Source organism: Copadichromis virginalis, linkage group LG8 (genome assembly GCF_057382275.1).
Source record: "Copadichromis virginalis isolate Kocher_CV1m ecotype Utaka linkage group LG8, C_Virginalis_male_GT1.1, whole genome shotgun sequence".
In the NCBI taxonomy this organism is placed as follows: Eukaryota; Metazoa; Chordata; class Actinopteri; order Cichliformes; family Cichlidae; genus Copadichromis; species Copadichromis virginalis.
In genome coordinates, this window is record NC_140625.1 from 29,146,865 (window position 1) to 29,157,066 (window position 10,202).

At 41.9% G+C, this 10,202-nt stretch overlaps 1 long non-coding RNA gene across 1 annotated transcript; it reads right to left on the reverse strand.

Annotated features, from left to right (window-relative positions):
• Window positions 1-287: 287 nt before the first annotated feature.
• On the reverse strand, window positions 288-3,931 carry LOC146703672 (uncharacterized). Its single transcript, XR_014922041.1, has 2 exons — window positions 3,328-3,931; window positions 288-716 (listed from the first exon to the last, which is right to left on the reverse strand). It is a non-coding gene; the product is annotated as an uncharacterized LOC146703672 (long non-coding RNA).
• Window positions 3,932-10,202: the final 6,271 nt, after the last annotated feature.

The following is a 10,202-nucleotide window of genomic DNA, read 5'->3' on the forward strand; positions in this document are numbered from 1 at the left end:
AGCACATGATTACCATCAACACTTGGAGCTCAACATTATGGACTCAGATCTTTCATCATTCTTTGCTGTCGTGCTGGTGGCTGAAACATCTTTATGCTTCTGGTGTCTCAAGTTTAAGATGCTGGTTCACATCCAAACACCATCAGTGCTGAAAGGTATGTACAGGTTTTAGAGCAACATCAAAAATATGATACAGAAGACTGTAGATTAGTTGAATCCTCTGACAACTGTTGAATTTTCCCAATTCTTTGAATCTTTGGGCTGAAGGAGGGACAATACTCGGTGTATAAATGCTCAATCAACAATCATTTATTTCCATACAATTCAACAGTCAGAGCATTACAACGTCCGGACGGGAGAGATGCTACCAGAGGGTCAGGCACATGTCTCAAAATGGTGACGGGTTGCTCAGCTTTTTATAGTCTCTAGTGGCCCCCAGCTAGTCGTAAAAGCCAAAACATCACATTTTTTCTCTGTTACAGCGCCTAAGTTATGACCTCGGCAGTTGTTTCTCTGCTTTCTGTAAGGTGGGGGTGTGGAATGTGGTCTATCTATCTCCCCTGTCTTTAGACACAGAGTCTCCTGCTTACAACCTTCTCTTCATGATTCAACAATTAAGCATGTCAAGAAAACAGTGTAACACATTCCCAGCAGATCAAGGATACAGAGTGATGCACATTTATCTAATGAACTAATATGTGAATATGTTCTGTTAACTCAAAAGTATAATGAGAACTAAACTACATACAGCTCACACACTCTATATTAAAGGGTATAATGTGATCTACAGCAGTATTCTAATTCAACTACTTTGATTACATATATAAGGTAACATATAATAACAGAATAATCTAATAATTCCCCCTTTTGATCTCTGAAAGAGATCACTTACAACATGCACTCCAGGGTCGCAAGGTCCAGGTTTTCTTGATCCTGAGGCCCTCTGTCCCCCTTTAACGGGTGGACCATATGTGGGATGACCTCTGTGTTCACGCAGTTCAGATGCAAGCAAAGTTAGATTTACAACCATAACAGCAGTTACAGATGACTCTCCCATCACTCCCCAATTCTCCCACAGCTTTATTTTGGTGCTCCAGTTTTCCACCCCCTTTTTAATGCCCCCTTATACCTTTCAAATGTACTTAGACTAGAACCTCTGTCTAAGGAGCTTTTAACCTTTATTTTTATTGCTGCAGCTACCAGTGTCTTCCAGTTGGGTGATTCTCAGCTTCTTTCTTCGACCTCCGGGGTTAGACCACCCTTTAGTCATTGCACAGTTCTGGGGATTATTCTGCCCCGATTTCAAACAAAGATCTGTGTATTTTGGGGTCACCGGCGTGTCCCCCTTTTTGCCAAGAGCCTCTTGAACCTCGTTGGTCTGGTGTTCCTGGTTTTCGCCAACCCCTTCATGGTTATTGTTGTGTTTGTGGGATCCATCTTCTCCAGGAGCCCAAACGTCATGACACTTGACCCCAGTTGCTGTCTCGGCAGTCCCTACATCTGTCCCTGCTGTGAAGGGTCCTCACATCTCCGGGTCCCCGTCTGGTGTCTGTTCCTTTCTCTGCAAGAGACAGAAAACCAAAACACCTCTCTCCCTAGCCTTGATAATCTAATATTGTTATCCATTGTTCTTCTAATGATTCAAATTTGGTTTAAAATATTATGTTCAGGACTTATTCTAATCATAATCTATGTGTGTGTAAAAGAAATCAAAAATTAGTGAACCCTTTCTAAGTCTAACACATTATAAGCTTAAGTTTTACCATCGCTAATTTATTAAACACAAAAATAAACTCGTAGAAATTTTCATATCACCATTGTTTGATGTTCAAACTCAACTTCCACTTCCCCCTTTTTTGACACACTCCCATGTGTCAATTCATTGGAGCTAGACACTTAAAAGAGAAGGTTAGTGACATCATATCTCAGAAAGTATCAGAAATTCTTCTCTCGAGTACCGTTGCTCCAGCCTTGTCATCCCTGAGGATCTTCGATCCCGAAAATGTCCCTTCTCCTCATGTAATAAAGTCTGTCATCCTTCCATGCCCTGGTAACTGGTCCATCCAGAGCTGTAACATTTTGAAATGTACATACAACAAGCCAAACCACACCTTGGTCACACCAACCCTCTTCCGCCCCGAAGATGTCCAATGCCATCCTAGTATGGACTGTCAAAAGTGGCTTTAACGCTGACTATCCTGACAATCCATTTTATAACGTTTCCTGGTCAGATTTGCCAATCTCTGCACCAGGGTTTTAAACTTTTCGCCATTTCCATTAGTTGTTATTTTTATTTAGTTTCGACTCCAGATTTTCAATTTTTACCAGTTGTAATTAGTTTTTACCAATTCTTTGCTAGTTTAGTGTAGTTTTTATTTTCTGAAAATCCTTAGTTTCAATTTAGTTTTATTTGTGTTTTGCAAAAATTAAGTGTAACAAAATCCCAGTTCCATCATATCAGTCATGCTCTTCTGGTTATCCTTGGGTGTTGAGACTAATAACTATTAACTCTTGCCGCACCGTGTGGTCCTAATTTTGGTTCAAGTGAATTGATAACCTTTTGAAGGCGATTGTTTCACACCTTTATTTAGATGTCCCAGTCCTGTTGTCTCGGGATACATCACGCTGCCTTATCTGGGGTTAGCTGTTTTCTGGGGATGCGGGTTGAGTGGATGAGCTCTTCAAGGAGGGGGAGTGTGCTCCCCCTGATGAGGTCTTCTAGGTAAGCTAGGTTAACCTTCTTGTGTGGGCTTTTCAAGTGCACTTTAAGGTTAGTGGGACTTTTAGTTTTATAAATGTCCCTCATGTCCCCCTGATGACCCAGTATTTCATTTTTGCACACTGTAGTACACATTTTAGTTTTTGCTTGTAGCTCGCATACTCTACTTGCCACTCCTCTAATTCCTGATGTTTCTTAGAGAGGGCAACAGTACCTTTAAAATTATATCACATGTGTGGGGGTGTGGCCTTGCCAATTGCTTTGCCCACCTTTTCAAAATGGCTGGCGTGCCCACAAGCACATTTCATGGAAAAAGAAAGGTAAGCTTGATATTTACATTTAAAATGTTTTGTTAAACTCAGATTTTTATTTTATTCTTTTTGCAAGTACCCCTCCTCGGTGGCGAGAAACTGTTGGTGTGGTCAAGTGGGTGCTCTAGAAACAAACGCTCAGGACAGAACAGTTATCAGTCATGTACTTCCTACAAATTTTGCATATGTTTTATTTCATATTGATCCTCTGAGTGTAATGGTACATTTTAATTTGAATTTATCCAAACTAAACACAATATTTTCTTTATTTACTTTGCTCTTGTTCTTTTTCAGTACCACATCCTATCAAATGTCCCTGTCGATTATATTCTACATTTAATAACTTACTATTTCAAGTGAGAACCTAAATCACGTGGACCAATGTTTATTATTGCATATCTCTATTCTGAATGTGGCCAGTCATTCATAGGTATTGTTCAATTTTGGCGATTTTCCTCTATAAAATTTAATTGACTTTTTACTGTGGCCTGCTATGGTTAATAATAACATATTCCAGTCATGAGTGGCATCAAAAGTCTTCTCCACTGTAGCATTTGGCATTCCCAATAATATAACATGATACCTTACTCAAAACACAGCTAATATAGCACAGTTTTCTTAATGCAAACATCAGTAACTCAAAATCAGCAACCACAGTGTTAAGTCTGCAGTTCATACTTATGTGAAGCTAGAGTCTCCTCCTCCAGTCTCTCTTATCCTCCTGCTCCTGAAAAAACAAAACAAAACAAAGCGAAGCATCCACCCTTCTCTTGTCGGCTGGGTGAATTGTTTATGAATTGTTTATTGGCATTTACTAATCCTAAAGTTGGTGCAGTCATTGTCTCAGTATCAAGTCAGTCAAAACTTTTAGTCGTCAGTCCATCACAGTCCATTCACATTCATACCAGATGTTGCTGATAATGGAGTCTCCCGCGCAACCTATTCGAGCCTCCATCACCAGCAAGATGACGTCATCATTTTAAAGGAAAACAATTCCTTGTTGTTTTTTGGGCCGGATTGACTCGGTGCAATCCTTTTAGATCAGTGTTCCCTATAAGTGAATTTCTCCCAAGCCAATTACAATCATGGAGAAGCACACTTTGCAACTGTTTACAGTAATAATATTTTATAGCGCTTTAAATTTCAATCTTTCAGGCCTTGTTTAAAGAGCTGATTGTTAAATCATGAACTCACAAAATATCAACATATCACCACCGGTGGATCACACCTCTCAGATGTTTTTTCTCCAGTGCACTGTAACAAAAACGAAAACAGACATAACCAACAAAACACTAATAACAATAACACAAACTAGGGCCCGTTGCAGACATGTCCAAGCATAAAACTATCCCTCTCTCGCTTACGAGAAAGAACACAAGCCAAAGCTCACTGATAAAATCAAGCTAGCGCTAAACAAAACCAAACAATCAACCAGAAATTCACAGGAACATTTTGCTTCCTGCCGGGACAATATTGTGTGGGAATGAGAACCTCAGGTGCCGTAACACCTTTTGTTCCTCCTTGAATTAAAACTCAATCACAGAAAATGCCGTACTCCAACCTAAAACTTACACTATTAATTCATCAATTTCACTCTGTGCCACTGTTCCTCATCAGGGCTGTGTGAAGCACAGCAAAGAATTCAGTCAAGGCCTTGAGCCATAAACAGACATCACGCACAGACATTGTTTTCATAACCAAACTTTTTTTAGACCTTATTCCTAAAATCTACATAAATGCCCTCTGGGTGACATATAACACATTCTAAGTATTTAATGGTAATCAATGGCTCCTCATAAAAATTATGCATTGGGATGTTTGTGTGCAGCATTTTGCATATCAGCATAAGCAAAGCATTCTTCATTGCATCAGCGTGTATGTGTGTGTGCGTGCATCACTTCTCAGTGAATCAGCATTCCCGTGTGTGTGTGTGTGTGTGTGTGTGTGTGTATGTGTGTGTGTGTATGTGTGTGTGTGTGTCATTTCTCACTCACTCAACGAGTGCACGTGTTCATGTGTGTATTTCACTTTATTCTGAATCTGTGTGTTTGGAGACGTGTGTGTGTGTGTGTGTGTGTGTGTGTGTGTGTGTGTGTGTGTGTGTGTGTGTGTGTGTGTTCATCACTTACCTGTTCTGGTGTTCTGGGTAAACCACGGCCTGAAGCATGCCCTGGGGTCCTGCCCCCCCTCCTTTTCAGTTTGTTTGCGACCATTGCTGCTGCTGCTGCTCAAAATTCAGTCCGTCCTGGTTCTGACCCCAATTGGGGCAGTCCTTTCTCCAGTGTCGATGTTCACCGCAGGTGAAACCTGCATCTTCTTCTGTGTTTTTGTCCATTCTGAGGTGCCTTCTGTCCTCAGTTACTCCTCTTGTCTCGGTCACGCCCTTTTTCGCCACCCGATCATCCGTGTTGGTCCATCACTGTCCTGCACAGTGTGAATGCAAAGTTATCAAGGTCAGCATTCTTTCACTCGGCCTTACTTTTCATTCGGGCTTGGCGGGCGTCTCGTCACAGCTCTGTCAGCTGACGCAGTCTGGGAATTTCCCCCGTGTAGTGAAACGGGCCTTAGGTTTAGTGCTCTCCGTCTCTGCTGCATGAGATCACATTCCTACAGGTCTGTTGACATTCTCAGGTCGTTGTTGTGGGTCCAGCTGTTGCAGCATTTGGTCAGTGTCACGTATGGGGGAGAGCAGGAGTCCAGTCAGCCTCGGCTTTCAGGGCCGGCAAAGCAGCCTGTAATTAAATATGTATAGAAAAAACAAAAACAAAACAAAACAAAAACAAACAAAAAACAAAAACAAACGAACAGGAAAATGATGTTGTGTTGGCTGTGTTATTCAGAGGGGAGACAACGGGGCCAGGCCCTGTGTCAGCCTTCTCTCCCCCTTTTTTTGTTTTTTGTCTCCCGATATAATCAACTCCTAACCCACCAAGTTGACAGGACAACACCGGTATATGTTAAAATTCTTAAGATCATGTTTAAAAGCCCAAAAAAGGAACTTTCTTTCATTCAGTAATCACTTTTATTAATCAATCAACAGAAAACATGTCACAATTTGAATCTTTTAACCACTAAATTTGTTGTGTCTTGCCTGGTTGGTTAGACCAGTGTTCCTTTTTTTTTTTTTTAAGTTAAATTGTTGTCCTGCAACCCAGAGGGTTTCTTTGTCAGTAATGTATAGACTTCATCATTTAAGTATGTTAATTTTTCTTTAACCTTGCTGGAAAATCTTCACGTGTTCATGAGTGTAAGCTGTTTCTTCATTGCGTGTATGTGCATTTGTATAAAAGCAGGTTAATTTTATCTTTTCTCAAACTAGGCGTTACCTTAAAAGGAGCCTTTCTCTCAGATTTCTCTGCTTGTGTGTTTTTGTTTCACCTTTTTGTTGTGATGCTCCGGACGCCTTCTAAAACTTCTCTTAATTTCTCCTCTAATTCTCTCCTCGCTGCTGTCTTTTTCACAGCTGCTGATTCGTGCTGGGTGTGGTTCCCATTACCTATAATTTTGCTTCGGCCGCTGTGCTTGTGGGGGCAGTTGGTCCAGGTCCGCAGCTTCCTGTATTAACACACTAAGAGATTTATTTAATTTCATTTTCATCACTGTTAAACAGATAAGCAGGCAACCCGCCTACCTTGACAGCGTAAACTGTACGCCAGTCTCCCAACACATTCCTCTCTGTACTCCTCCATAATTCTCCACTGCACACCTCTTACTATCTCTCCTTTTTATTTTTATTACACCACAGAGTAATACACCCAATTATGCCCGTCTATCTCTATGTGGCTCCAAATTCCCTCTTTATTTTAATTTCACACTCGTCAGGGGACAGGCACACAACAATTTCAACCACTGAAACGAGGAATTCAACCTTTTTATATTTCTTTACTAATCTAGACTCAACCTTTGTTCGCAAAATGTGTCTTGTTCTAGTCCGGAATAAATGTGAACCCGTGATTACACGGCCGTTCCAGTGTTATTTCCGTAGCTATGCGGGGGCCCTCACCTCCCCAAGTCACCACCTCGGCATCCGGACGCCGCCGGTCCTGGCCGCGCGTCCACGAACAGGAGGGTCGCCACTCCATAGGCAAAATGTTCCACAGGTACACTAGACATCAACCTTTGATCCTAAAATGTGTCTTTGCTCTAGTGTCCTCCTAATCAAACACATCAACCGTCACTGTCACTGTGTTCAGACTTCACACACAGAAACACACTCAGCGTGCCTCACACATAGCCAGAGCGCGCCTTACACACACAGCGCGTTACACCATCAGTGAGACACACAGAGAGCGCCTCTCATCAGCAGAAATTTGCACAGAAACCTCTGAGCTCAACTATTAGATCTTCTTAAAGCACACTGCACCATAGACCAAAATACCCCTTTCTCTGCGCTTATGACCGCCACAACGGGGCAAAGTCGCATCATAAAAGTGATGCTTGCATCCCCGAAGTTATACCTGACATCATAAACCAGGTTTTGCTCTATGTACTTAAAATTTTACTTTGTATTATGACTGCAGCCCTTAAAACTCAACTGACGCCACAAACCACCGTCAAAACCTCTATCCAATGTACTAAAACTAGCACCAACCACTACTGCACTTCACGGCCGCACCACCGGAACACGCCGTATCATAAACCAAACCTACGGACGTGTTTCGCTCTCGCGTTGCCAGCGTTCAACTGCACCGTGAAGCCAGCATCTGCTTTTCTTTAAATCAACTTCTATTTCATAGCCGGCAAAAGCCAGGACGTCACTGACACCATAAACAAAATAAACAAACCTCGACTTCAATGTACTGGACTAATGGCCGCGTCTTCAGAAGAAATTCTAATGTATTATTGCTACAGAAGCCAGTATTAGACAAAATTAAATGTGGAAGGTAAAGTGGCTGCAACTAGCTCAACGTAGTGTCTTATTAGTTTCTCGGTAGAAGCAGTTTATTTAACACACTGGAATTCAGCCTCAACTTATGTTGTTAGTATCTTGCGCCAAAAACCAGACACCGACAAATTTACTGTGAAAATACATGTGACTCAGTGAACAGATTAATTTGGAAAGCCCAATATGCACATTTGGTATTTATAATACAACAGGCTGTGCTTACCTTTTTATTTTTGGACCGGTCCTCTGTTCACCTCGCCTCACGATCTCACCAAAGGTCAAATCTGCACCCCCTCAGCACACCAAAGATCCGGGTCACACGGCACCAAGTTGTTGAATTCTCCCAATTCTTTGAATCTTTGGGCTGAAGGAAGGACAATACTCGGTGTATAAATGCTCAATCAACAATCATTTATTTCCATACAATTCAACAGTCAGAGCATTACAACGTCCGGACGGGAGAGATGCTACCAGAGGGTCAGGCACATGTCTCAAAATGGTGACGGGTTGCTCAGCTTTTTATAGTCTCTAGTGGCCCCCAGCTAGTCGTAAAAGCCAAAACATCACATTTTTTCTCTGTTACAGCGCCTAAGTTATGACCTCGGCAGTTGTTTCTCTGCTTTCTGTAAGGTGGGGGTGTGGAATGTGGTCTGTCTATCTCCCCTGTCTTAGACACAGAGTCTCCTGCTTACAACCTTCTCTTCATGATTCAACAATTAAGCATGTCAAGAAAACAGTGTAACACATTCCCAGCAGATCAAGGATACAGAGTGATGCACATTTATCTAATGAACTAATATGTGAATATGTTCTGTTAACTCAAAAGTATAATGAGAACTAAACTACATACAGCTCACACACTCTATATTAAAGGGTATAATGTGATCTACAGCAGTATTCTAATTCAACTACTTTGATTACATATATAAGGTAACATATAATAACAGAATAATCTAATACGACCGAGTTCACGTTGGCTTCATTGTTGATTTCAGACAACTGCAGCATTAAGCTCCACTCTGATTGTTAACACAAAAACAAGTAACTGATGAAAGAGCGAGGGCGAAAACAGCAGCAGGGTGGCCCTGGTATGCGTGCATCATCCTCTCTTTCCAGGGCGTGTGAGGTGTGATTGCTACAAGAGTTCTGATAACAGCTGAACCTGTCAGTGCCAGCCGACCAAACAAAAGCCAGAGGGGTGGCCTTTGGCAGGGGTGGTACGCATGTTTTGGCACTGGGTCACATCACGTAGGCACAGCAGGAGCACCTACAGCCCCTCTTGACCAGACAGGCCCATACGTGTCTGACCGGACACACAGGAATAGACCGGCTTTAGGAATCAGATGGCAGGGAAGCTTAAACACGTACTCGCCAAAGTTTTCAACATTAACCAGCAAAACGAAAACTCTGCTTCATTTTGGTAACTGCTTCTCCTTATTTGCCTGTCTTCCCACCTCTGTATGGCTTTCATGCTCAAAAATAAAAACTTTGCAAAAAAACATCATGGTCACATGATTTTTTTTCTTGAGCAGTTAAACCCCTTAAAACTTGGCTCCCCTAGCTGTGGTCATGGCTGCTCAGCCTGCCAGCTCCTTATCTTCTCTGCTATCCAGCACCTCAAAGGTCCCGCTCCTCTTCTTCTCACTGCTGCTCACCCTGCACTCTGGTTAACAACGCTCCATTTCCAGTTTCTTCAGGGCCAAGTCAACCTCAAATCACCTTTCCTGTTCCAGAGCCTGCTAGCATTAGCTACAGCCATGTTTGCTTTAGAACCACTCAGTTCCTGAATCAGCTCCAGAGTCACAGACGCCTCTTCCTGCTGCTACTGTTGAAGATTCTGCTCCTGGATCCACCTTCATCTCTGCATCTCCTCTTGTCTGCTCTCCTGTCTGCATCTTCCTCTCTCCGCTGCTCTGTTTGCGGCCTAGCTGCAGATTTGTAGCAGATTAGCTAACTCAGGTGATGCAGAGCTCAGTTTATTTTTTTAAATTGTATTAAATCTGCATGCAGTAATATATTTAAGGTAGGCGTACATCTTCAGATGATGACTTTTCCATAAAATGTTTGTCGTTATAAACAATTTACAGTCGAACGCAAAATGGAAAAACTCTCCTTTTATTTTGCAAAACACCTTTGTTTTTGCTTTGGTGTGACTAAACAGACTTTTTTTCTTAACCTTCCTGTCGTGTTCAGTTATAATCTGACAGATTTACAAATTTTTAAAACTCATAAATATTGTGTTTTACATCCGATTCCTTCGAGGCCTTATGACATCCTCCACACTGTG